Here is a 13,169-nt window from a genome sequence, read left to right on the forward strand (position 1 = left end):
CTGTGTCTACAACAGACCCTAATGAGAAATCTCCCCCAATGATTCTATAAACTGGCGGTCGATAATGAGTATATAGTTTATATACATTTTTTGTGTAGAGGTTTTTTTTTGTTTAATATAATTTTTAATAGGAAAGAAATAAAAGACATTTTTGAAAAGGTTTCCAATCTCAGTTTTCGTTACTCAATAAAAAAGATTTACACCATTTTCTGAACAATATAATTTCAGTAGTATGTACCGTATATAAAGTATACAAAAAATAAGGTTGCAGCAGCAGCTCTCTTTGTCAAAAAAATCGAGGCTCTTAGCGCACTTTTTGATCAAAACGTGTCCCCATCCACCACACGGAGGTGGCCTCTTGTCGGATGAGACCCTAACATGCCTAATCCACTCACCTCTGCTGGGCATATGGCCTCTGACATGCAGGATCCTTTTATATTATGCATGTTTTGTGTATATCTATGTATCTATCTATATATATATATATATATATATATATATATGCATTGTACTATATGCACTATATCTCTTCACTATTTATATCTTTTGTATATGTATGTATTGTATTGCATGCTCTATATATTCCTGCACTCTTCAGGCACTGCTCCTATCCATTTGGATTTAGTATACATCATTCCTGCACACTAATCAAGATTCATTTACCGTATTTTTCGCCGTATAAGACGCACTTTTTATTCTGCAAAACTGGGGGGGGGGGGAGGAAAGTTGGTGCGTCTTACACGGCGAATACACACACCTATCGCGGCGGTACCGGTGGCCATCAACGGCCGGGACCCGCGGCTAATACAGGACATCACCGATCGCGTGATGATGACGGCGACGGAGAGCGTGGATCCCAGGGAAGAAGACGTCCGGAGCGTCGGGGATACCACGGGGACGCGGCGACAGCGAAGGAGCGACATCCAGGGCAGCGGTGACGGGTCCGGAGCGGCAGGGACACGTGAGTATTACCTCCTATCCAGTGGTCTTCAACCTGCGGACCTCCAGTTGTAGCAAAACTACAATTCCCAGCATGCCCGGACAGCCAACAGCTGTCCGGGCATGCTGGGAGTTGTTGTTTTGCAACATCTGGAGGTCCGCAGGTTGAAGATAACTGTTGGGTTCAGAATTTTTTTTTTCTAGATTTTGCGCCTTTAAAATTGGGTGTGTCTTATATACCGATGCGTCCTATAGGGCGAAAAATACGGTATACACTTCTACAAATATATTTTTTTACAAAAATATTTTTCTCATTTTTGTTTATGTTGCATGCGCTATTTACTGTATTTGTTTTACCATTATGCATGTTATCACATCCTTGTCATTTTTTTATGCTTTCATATGCCCCTGGATTATTATAATAATCATTATTGCTATTATCTCAAATGTATATGCATTATTTATAGCCATGTTATTGCCTTCACAGTCAGTTCTCCCACTATATATTTTCATTCTTTGTATTATTTAGCCCTGGGTCCGATGTTCAACTTATTTTGTATATCCCTCCATTAGCAGCGATCTGTCTTTCCCCCTAGAATTTTTTTGTGCACGCATGCGCAGTATGAGTGACTGTGGCCATGTTTTCGTTGCCGAACCCACTCTATAATGTGAATGCGCGTTGCGTGCTCCATCACACGAGTGCCGCGGTGTCCAACGTCACTTCCGACCCAGCGGCTTACTATTTGGACAGGTGTGTTATTCCTTTTCTATTGGGTCACTATTATATAAATTCCGAACCTGTAGCCATTATTTGCAGCCAAATGTTTTAACACATATTGATATATATTTATTTTATTTAGTCTATTATGTACATTTTTAGAATCATGTTCTTTTATTAATAAAAAAAAATATACATTTTCATACATCGATTTGTACTTTATTTGGTGTCGGGGTTACGCTTTTGGCGTTTGTAGGTATATATGCAGAAGGAATAAGTTGCAATATATAGGGGAAAAAAAGAAACATGGTGGTTGGGGTGCTGGTGACTACTCCCAATGAAGCAGAGCTGTAGTGTTCTGATCAATTCGGGAGCTGTGTATTCTTCCCCCACCATCACTTTCCTCCTCCTCCTATTCTCAAAAATGAGGAATCCTCCTGCCAGACTACCCAAATCTGTAGATAACGTTGGACTTTTTGTCAGAATTTTATTAATATTTATATTTGTATATTATATTATATTTGTTTTGTCTATGTTATAAAGTGATGTTCGTTCCCACCCAAATACCCAGTCCTCCGTATAAAGTCACCGCCCCCCCCCCCCCAAAAAAAAACACCCTATACCCCGAGTTTTCTATACCTTTATTTAATAATAAAAAGCTTATTTCACCCTATAAAACAAATGGATGTAAATGTCCATGTTTACACCTGTCCTCAGAGCAGTGACATTCCGTATGACATCACACATGTGACTTCACAAATGGTGATAGCTGGAAAAAGAGGTGCAGAGCCCCAGAGGCCTTACTCTGAGGACTGCAATCTAGCGAGCACTAGTGTTTCTATATTGTTTCCTTGCGCTTTTTATTTTATTTTATCATGATTCGAGGGGACCACATCAGCAGGGATGAGGTCAATTTGGCCTGTAGCATGTGCTGGACAGTTACCATCCTCCTGGGTTCCCTCTTCACCACCGGCCCGAGTTTCTGGTTTGAAATCACCAGCAACCAACCGAGCCGGAATATCACCTCCAGCCACCTGCAAGGGCAGAACGATACCATCAGAGATCTGCCCAGCTTGAATACTACCAGCAGCGACATGAAGTGTCCCATCTGGACGAGGACCAGGATCAGAAAGATCACCCCTGTCCTGGTGAGTAATCAAACCTCTGCCAGCAGCGACATGAAGTGTCCCATCTGGACCAGGACCAGGATCAGAAAGATCACCCCTGTCCTGGGGAGTAATGACACCACTGCCAGCAACGACGCGATCAACTGGGATTCCATTACCAACAACCTGCAGAGCGGGGCGGCCATCATCAAAAACTATCTTGGCTGGATCAGCACTTATGGTGACATGATCATCTGCCTGCTATGCTATATTCCCATCGATAACAACCTGCTGGACCGGTTCATAGATGCTGTTGACGACCTGATCTCGTTTGCTACTATCATCAGTGACCTGCTGTCCTGGATAGACACCACCACTGATTTGATCTTCTGGATCCCCACCATCACCAGCAGCTCCCTGCTTGCCTGGATGAACCCAGTCAATGAGTTTGTGACCTGGATTACCACCAACAGCACTATAGAGCTTCTTTACGTGATCTGTAACCCCACCGCCATCAGCTGGATCGGCTTCTTCAGTGACAGGCTCACCTGGATCGCCATCACACTCCAGCTTCTGACGTGGGTTATGCCAAGGGGGATAGTGACCAGCATCACCGGACCGATGGACTATATTAACTCGGTCAGACAGTTCCTGGGACGGGTCACCGTTGCCATCCTAATTGTCAATATCCCTGAGATTAAAGGTGTCATTACCATCATCGCCAGTATACTATGGGTATTCACCACCAACCTGTATGTATGAACACTGGAAAAGATGAATAAACATTTTTATTAGACAAATATTCCAATAGTTGTAATTATTGTTATAATAGACAAAGTAGGGAATTTATTATAAATCAGTGTTTTATATGTCAGTGAGAAACAAAAATATCTCGGAGTAAGGTGCCCCAAATGTATGAAGAGCCGCAGTTGAATATGATTTCACATAACTACAACTCCCAGCATGCCCAGACAGCCAATAGCACTGCTCAGCCTCTGATTGGTGGAGCACTTTGTCGTACGGTAATAACTCAACTAACCCCTTCCCACAGAATGCCTTATATAAACGGCCGATTGGGCAGGTCCTTCGCGCATTCCGCCGTTTATAAAAGGCATTCAGTTAACCCGGCGATGCGCGGCATCGCATGGGTTAGCTGGCAGAAGTCCCGCTGTTACCAGCAGGAGACAACTTCTGCAAGCCTCCCCCAGGACCATCTGTGGATGGTCCTAGTCAGCAATCCCTGTGATTGGTCCCTGTGGACCAATCACAGTGTGTCAGCTGACTGGGGGGGGGGGGTGTCTCAGCTGACTGGGGGGGGGTTTAAAGTTCATTTCCCTCAGTCTGCCCGTTCCTAGAAGTCGGGCAGAGCGGGGGATGATGAGTGCTGTGGGGGGGGGGGGGGGGTGATGGGGTGGCCCACGGCACATACCTGGGACCGGCGGCAGGCACAAGTGGAGGAGGCAGCTGTGGCATCAGATGCAGCAGTGAAGATCGCTGTAATGTGATCTTCACTGTTGCTTCTAGGAGTTTTAAAACTACAACTCACAGCATGCCCAGCCTTTGGCTGTCTGGGCATGCTGGGAGTTGTAGTTTTGCAACATCTGGAGGGCCACAGTTTGGAGACCACTGTGCACTGGTCTCCAATCTGTGCTCTTCCAGATGTTACAGAACTACAACTTTCAGCATGCCTAGACTGTCTGGGCATGCTTGGAGTTGTAGTTTTGCAACAACTGGAGGCACACTAGTTGGGAAGCATTGTCTGTTTCCTATCTCAGTGTTTCCCAACCTGTTTGCCTCCAGCTGTTGCAAAACTATAACTCCCAGCATGCACTGACAGACCATGCATTCTGGGAGTTGTAGTTTAGCAACAGCTGGAGACACATGGGTTGCGAAACACTGAGTTAAGTAACAAACTGTGTTTTGCAACCAGTGTGCCTCCAGCTGTTGCATAACTACAACCCCCAGCATGATCGGACAGCCAAAGGGCATGCTGGGAGTTGTAGTTTTGCCCGTCCCCCATGTGAATGTACATTCACATGGGCAGGTGTTTACAGCAAGTTTCCTTGCTGTAAACCCCTGCCCTTGTTACATAAACCCCTGCCCTTATTATGTACCTTGAGGGGTGTAGTTTCCAAAATAGTATGCCATGTGGGGGCTTTTCAGCTGTTCTGGCACCATAGGGGCTTCCTAAATGTGACATGCCCCCCAAAAATCCTTTCAGAAAAACTCACTCTGCAAAAACCCATTGTCGCTCCTTCCCTTCTGAGCCCTCTACTGCGCCCTCCGAACACTTGACATACACATATGAGGTATTTCCTTACTCGAGAGAAATTGGGTTACACATTTGGGGGGATTTATCTCCTTTTACCCCTTGTTAAAATTCAAACACTGGGTCTACAAGAACAGGTTAGTGTAAAAAATTGAGATTTTGAATTTTCTCCTTCACTTTGCTGCTATTCCTGTGAAACACCTAAAGGGTAAACAAACATTATGAATGTCATTTTGAATACTTAGAGGGGTGCAGTTTTTATAATGGGGTCATTTGTGGGGTATTTCTAATATGAAGACCCTTCATATCCACTTCAAAACTGACATGGTCTGTGAAAAATTCCGATTTAGAAAATTTTGTGAAAAACTGGAAAATTGATGCTGAACTCTGAAGCCCTCTCATGTCTTCCAAAGTAAAAACATGTCAACTTTATGATGAAAACATATTATATTGTATATAATATAATAATATAAAGATATCTCCCGCATGATGCAAACATAAAGTAGACATATTGTATATGTGAATCAATATATAATTTATTTGAGATGCCTATTTTCCTTACAAGCAGAGAGCTTCAAAGTTAGAAAAATGCAAACTTTTCTAATTTTTCATAAAATTTTTGAATTTTTCACAAAGAAATGATGCAAGAATCGACAAAAATTTACAACTAGGATAAAGTTGAATTTGTCACGAAAAAACAATCTCTGAATCAAATTCATAAGTACAAGCATCCCAGAGTTATTAATGCTTAACCTCTTAAGGACTCAGGGCGTAGCCCGGTGTGAAAAACAGGGTCACACCGTGTCGGTCCCGGCTGCTAATCATAGCCGGGACCCTGGGCTAACAGCGCGCAGCATCGATCGTTGTGCCACGCGCTGTTAACCCTTCAGACGCGGCGATCAAAATTGAAGCCGCGTCTGAAAACGAAAGTAAACGCTTCCCGGCAGCACACTAGGGCTGATCGGGACATCGCGATAAAATTGCTATGTTCCGATCAGCTGGGACGCAGGCGGAGGTCTCCTTACCTCTCTCCGCGGCGTCCGATCGTCGATTGATTGCTCCAAGCCTGAGCTACAGGCTTGAGCAATCGAGCCCCTATCTGACTGATCCGTGCAAAGCTATGGCTTTGCAGGGATCTGCATAGGAGATCAGTGTGTGCAGTGTTATAGGTCCCTATGGGAGCTATAACACTGTAAAAAAAAAAAAGTGAAAAAAAGAAGTTAACAAAGGTCATTTAAAAGGGGTACTCCGGTGAAAACCTTTTTTCTTTTAAATCAACTGGTGGCAGAAAGTTAAACATATTTGTAAATTACTTCTATTAAAAAAATCTTAATCCTTCCAGTACTTATTAGCTGCTGAATGCTACAAAGGAAATTTCTTTTTTTTGGAACACTGATGACATCATGAAGACAGTGCTCTCTGCTGACATCTGTGTCCGTTTTAGCAACCATGCTGCCTTGCAGTGCTGGAGACTTGGATTCAAATCCCACTAAGGACAACAATAAATAAAGTGTTATTATTATTATAATAACGTCAGCAGAGAGAACTGTGCTCGTGATGTCATCAGGAAGTACAGGAAGGATTAAAAAAAATGTAAAAGTAGTAATTTACAAATATGTTTAACTTTCTGCCACCAGTTGATTTAAAAGAAAAAAGGTTTTCACCAGAGAACCCCTTTAACTCCTTCCCTAATAAAAGTTTGACCCCTTTTCCCATAAAAAAAAAACGAAATAAACATATGTGGTATCGCTGCGTGCGAAAATGTCCGAACTATAAAAATATATTGTTAATTAAATCGCTCGGTCAATGGCTTACACGCAAAAAATATTCCAAAGTCCAAAATAGTGTATTTTTGGTCACTTCTTATATCATGAAAAAATGAATAAAAAGCGATCAAAAAGTCCGATCAATACAAACATGGTACCGATAAAAACTTCAGAACACGGCGCAAAAAATGAGTCCTCATACCGGCCTGTATGCAGAAAACTAAAAAAGTTATAGGGGTTAGAAGATGAGAATTTTTAACATATAAATTTTCCTGCATGATGTAGTTATGATTTTTTTCCGAAGTAATACAATATCCAATCTATATAAGTAGGGTATCATTTTAACCGTATGGACCTACAGAATAAAAATGATGTGTTATTTTTACAAAAAAATGCACTGCGTAGAAACGGAAGCCCCCAAAATTTACAAAAGGAAATTTTTTCTTCAATTTTGTCGCACAATGATTTCGCCTTTTCGCCGTGGATTTTTTGGTAACATAACTAATGTCACTGCATAGTAGAATTGGTTGCGCAAAAAATAAGCCATCATATGGATTCTTAGGTGCAAAATTGAAAGCGTTATGATTTTTTAGAAGGTGATGAGGAAAAAATGAAAATGCAAAAACGGAAAAATGCTGAGTCCTTAAGGGGTTAAAGTGACAGTGGTCAGATCTGCAAAAAATGCTCTGGTCCTTAAGGCCAAAATCACCTCGGTCCTTAAGGGGTTAAAATTATGAAATATGGTCATAAAAATATTAATTATGAAAAATTATGAAAATGTATCATTAGGCAGGTAGTACCCCCAAATTAGACCCCCCCATTAGACAGGTAGTACCCCCAAATTACACCCCCCCCCAGTAGACAGGTAGTACCCCCAAATTAGACCCCTCCCCCAGTAGACAGGTAGTACCCTCAGATTAGACCCCCCCCAGTAGACAGGTAGTACCCCCAGATTAACCCCCCCCCCCCCTCTCCCGCAGTAGGCAGTGATTCCCAAATGGGGTGCCGCGGGATTTTGACGGCAAATATTTTATTTTTTTATTCACCGGCCTGGCCTGCGCGTCTGAAATTTATGGCGCCGCAGGGGGGAAGGGAAGTATGTGTGCGCTTTGCTGTGCGTGCACACATCGCAACCCCCTGCATTCCTCTCACCCTGCGGCTCAGTGAGTGAGTGCACTGGCGGTGCTCTGCCGGATTACCGTGCCGGTGTAGTGACCCGTGCCCCAGCATCCCCCTCCCCCCCCAGCGGCCCAGTGAGTGAGTTCACTGGCGGTGCTCTGCCGGACTACCGTGCCGGTGTAATGACCCGTGCCCCAGCGTCCCCCTCCCCCCAGCGTCCCAGTGAGTGAGTGCCCTGTCGGAGCCCTGAGTCGCTGCCCTGCCGGAGAGGGGAGGAAGGTGGAAGCTGCGCCTGATTACTGTGCCAGTGTAGTGAAGAAAAATGGCAAAAAGGTACTGTACCCTTTCCTACCCTCTGTTACCCCTTCTTAACCCCGTCCACCCCCCCTCACCCCTGTCATTCATGTCCACCCCCTGTCTATCCCTGTCACCCATGTCCACCCCTCCCTATCCACCCCCCTGTAACACATGTCTACCCCCCTATTCACCCCTCTATCCCTTTGTCACCCCTCTTTTATCCCCCTTGTCATCCTTGTCCACCCCCGTTATCCCTGTTCACCCCCATATCTCCCGTGTCCACCATCCTGTCATCCATGTCCACCTTGGCCACCTCTGTCCATTCCTCTGCAACACATGTTTCCCCCCCCCATCCACCCCTCTGACCACCCCCCAGTCTACATCTGTCACCATTGTCCCTCCACCCTAATCACCCCTCTGTCCCTCCTGTCATCCATGTCCACCTTGGCCATCCCCCCTCTGTCACCCATGTACACTCCTCTACCCCCCATTCCATAGACTTGCATACGGGGGGCAGGGGGGTGACATCACACGGAGGCGGCGGGGGGGGGGGGGGGGTGGTCATGATACTCTGGCCCCGTGGTCGCCACCCGGCTGTTTGTGAGCTGGCACCGCTGTGTGCAGCTCAAACAGGTGGGTGGCGAATACAAGATTGCGGGGGTCCCCAGCGGCGGGACCCCCATGGGGAGACATCATATCCCCTATCCTTTGGATAGGGTATAAGATGTCTCAGGGCCGGAGTACCCCTTTAAGATGTTAGCCGAGCTTTCTTACAATCTTACTGAGGAACCTTCTGACAATATTTTACCATTTCTTCTCACACTGTATGGTCACTGCAATTCTCTGTAAAGACGAGGTTACTCATTCCATTAACCCCTTAAGGACCCCGGCTTTTTCCGTTTTTTCATTTTCAATTTTTCCTCCTTATTTTTAAAAAATCATAACTGTAAACTTTTCACCTAAAATTCTATATGATGGCTTATTTTTTGCGTCACCAATTCTTCTTTGTAATGACATTAGTCATTTTACCCAAACATCTACGGTGAAACGGGAAAAAAAATCAATGTGCGACAAAATTGATGAAAAAACTCTATTTTGTACGTTTTGGGAGCTTCCGTTTTTACGCAGTACATTTTTTGGCAAAAATTACACCTTATCTTTATTCTGTAGTTCCATATGGTTAAAATGATACCCTACTTGTATAGGTTTGATTTTGTATCACTTCAGAAAAAAATCATGAATACATGCAGGAACATTTATACGTTTAAAATGGTCATCTTCTGACCCCTATAACTTTTTAATTTTTCTGTGTTCCGGGCGCTATGAGAGCTCATTTTTTGCGCCATGATCTGAAGTTTTTAGCTGTATCATTTTTGTTCTGATCAGACTTATTGATCACTTTTTATTCACTTTTTTGTGGTATAAAAAGTGATAAAAAATGCGCTATTTTGGACTTTGGATTTTTTTTGCGCATACGCCATTGAACGTGTGGTTTAAAAAGCAGTATATTTTTATAATTCGGACATTTCTGCACGCGATGATACCACATATGTTTATTTTTATTTACACTGTGTTTTTTTTATTCTTGGAAATGCCGGGTGATTCAAACTTTTATTAGGGGAAGGGATAATTGAAAGGGTTAATGATTTTTTTTTTTTTTTTACATTTCTCTTATGCAATATTATAGCTCCTACAGGGCGGGCTATAACATTGCATTAACTGATCTTTACCACTGATTGATCCATCTCCATAGGAATGGATCAATCAGTGTTTTCGGCGATTGGATGCTCAAGTCTGGATCTCAGGCTTGAAGCATTCATTCGGCCATTGGACAGTGCAGGAGAAGGTAAGAAGACCTCCTCCTGTGCTACAGTTGTTCGGGATGCCGACATTATACCGCAATGATCCCGAACAGCTCCCTGAGCTAGTCGGGCACTTTTACTTTCGTTTTTAGCTGCGCGGCTCAGCTTTGAGCGCGCGGCTAAAGGGTTAATAGCGCGCGGCACCGCGATCAGTGCCGCGCGCTGTTAGATGCGGGTCCCGGCTTCACTATGATGCCGGGCCTGCCGCAATATGATGCGGGGTCCTTAAGAGGTTAAAGTGGTACTCCAGTGGAAAACTAGATTTATTTTTTAAATCAACTGGTACCAGAAAGTTTAACAGATTTTTAAATTACTTCTATTAAAAAATCTTAATCCTTCCAGTACTTATTAGTGGCTATATATTACAGAGAAAATTCTTTTCTTTTAGGATTTCATTTCTTTCATGACCACAGTGCTCTCTCCTGACACCTCTGTCCATTTTAGGAACTGTCCAGAGCAGCATATGTTTGCTATGGGGATTTTCTCCTGCTCTGGACAGTTCCTGACATGGACAGAGGTGTCAGCAGTGGGCACTGTGGTCATGACAGAAAAGAAATCCAAAAAGAAAAGAACCTCTGGAGAATACAGCCACTAATAAGTACTGGAAGGATTAAGATTTTTTTTCAATTGAATTAATTTACAAATCTTGGCACCAGTTGACTTAAAAAAAAAAAAAGGTTTTCCACCAGAATACCCCTTTAAAGTACTGTGCACAACGTATATGTGGTTTATTGCTGGGGTATGCGTGCTGTTTAACAAAACATGGTGGCCGGGAGCGACACATGGAGCGACATCAGCCACCATAGAGCCACATGGAGCGACATCAGCCACCATAGAGCCACATAGAGCGACATCAGCCACCATAGAGCCACATGGAGCGACATCAGCCACCATAGAGCCACATGGAGCGACATCAGCCACCATAGAGCGACATCAGCCACCATACAGCCACATGGAGCGACATCAGCCACCATAGAGCCACATGGAGCGACATCAGCCACCATAGAGCCACATAGAGCGACATCAGCCACCATAGAGCCACATAGAGCGACATCAGCCACCATAGAGCCACATAGAGCGACATCAGCCACCATAGAGCCACATGGAGCGACATCAGCCACCATAGAGCGACATCAGCCACCATAGAGCCACATGGAACGACATCAGCCACCATAGAGCCACATGGAGCGACATCAGCCACCATAGAGCCACATGGAGCGACATCAGCCACCATAGAGCCACATAGAGTGACATCAGCCACCATAGAGCCACATGGAGCGACATCAGCCACCATAGAGCCACATGGAGCGACATCAGCCACCATAGAGCCACATAGAGCGACATCAGCCACCATAGAGCCACATAGAGCGACATCAGCCACCATAGAGCGACATCAGCCACCATAGAGCCACATAGAGTGACATCAGCCACCATAGAGCCACATGGAGCGACATCAGCCACCATAGAGCCACATGGAGCGACATCAGCCACCATAGAGCCACATGGAGCGACATCAGCCACCATAGAGCCACATAGAGCGACATCAGCCACCATAGAGCCACATAGAGCGACATCAGCCACCATAGAGCCACATGGAGCGACATCAGCCACCATAGAGCCACATGGAGCGACATCAGCCACCATAGAGCCACATGGAGCGACATAAGCCACCATAGAGCCACATAGAGCGACATCAGCCACCATAGAGCCACATAGAGCGACATCAGCCACCATAGAGCGACATCAGCCACCATAGAGCCACATGGAGCGACATCAGCCACCATAGAGCCACATGGAGCGACATCAGCCACCATAGAGCCACATAGAGCGACATCAGCCACCATAGAGCCACATGGAGCGACATCAGCCACCATAGAGCCACATAGAGCGACATCAGCCACCATAGAGCCACATGGAGCGACATCAGCCACCATAGAGCCACATGGAGCGACATCAGCCACCATAGAGCCACATAGAGCGACATCAGCCACCATAGAGCGACATCAGCCACCATAGAGCCACATAGAGCGACATCAGCCACCATAGAGCCACATGGAGCGACATCAGCCACCATAGAGCGACATCAGCCACCATAGAGCCACATGGAACGACATCAGCCACCATAGAGCCACATGGAACGACATCAGCCACCAGGCCAGTATTTTACCGGCACAGCCTTTATTTTGTCGACCCTGACGGTTATTTTTATATAAAAAAAATACTGGCAATTCAATGGCCGGTATTTATCCAACCAATCCGACTCCTGGAATGGATCCAACCAATCAGATTCCCGGAATGTTGCACCATATACTATACCAGTGTTTCCCAACCAGAGTGCATCCAGCTGTCGCAAAACTGCAACTCCCAGCATGCCCGGACAGCTGTTGGCTGTCTGGGCATGCTGGGAGTTGCAGTTTTGCGACAGCTGGAGGCACCCTTGGTTGGGAAACACTGGTTTAGAGTGGGCAGCAGAAGAGACAGCTGGAGCCGGGGGACAGACAAGTACCATCCGTGACATGAAAAGCACCTAAATAAGAATTGCTGAAGCAGCACAGGGACTACAAAGTGTTAACCCTGAAGTAGGATCATCTGAGAGAGATTAAGAGGTTGTATTATAATAGTCTGCCCCTGCTACGAGGGCCTAGAACTAGTATTAAAGGGGTTCTCTGGTGCTTACACATCTTTTCCCCTAACCAAAGGATAGGGGATAAGATGCCTGATCGCGGGACTCCCGCCGCTGGGGACCCCAGGATCTTGAACGCGGCACCCCGTTTGTAATCAGTCCCCGGAGCTGTCACGCCCCTTCCCGTAGGCTTGCATTGAGGGGCGGAGCGTGACGTCACACAGGGGCGGAGGCGTGACGTCACACGCCGCCGGCCGTGTGGTCGCCGGTAATCAGACCCGGAGCGAACACGCTCCGGGGACTGATTACAAACGGGGTGCCGCGTTCAAGATCCTGGGGTCCCCAGCGGCGGGAGTCCCGCGATCAGGCATCTTATCCCCTATCCTTTGGATAGGGGAAAAGATGTGTAAGCACCGGAGAACCCCTTTAATACTAGTTCTAGGCCCTCGTAGCAGGGGCAGACTATTATA

This window comes from Hyla sarda, chromosome 8 (assembly GCF_029499605.1).
Source record: "Hyla sarda isolate aHylSar1 chromosome 8, aHylSar1.hap1, whole genome shotgun sequence".
Lineage (NCBI taxonomy): Eukaryota > Metazoa > Chordata > Amphibia > Anura > Hylidae > Hyla > Hyla sarda.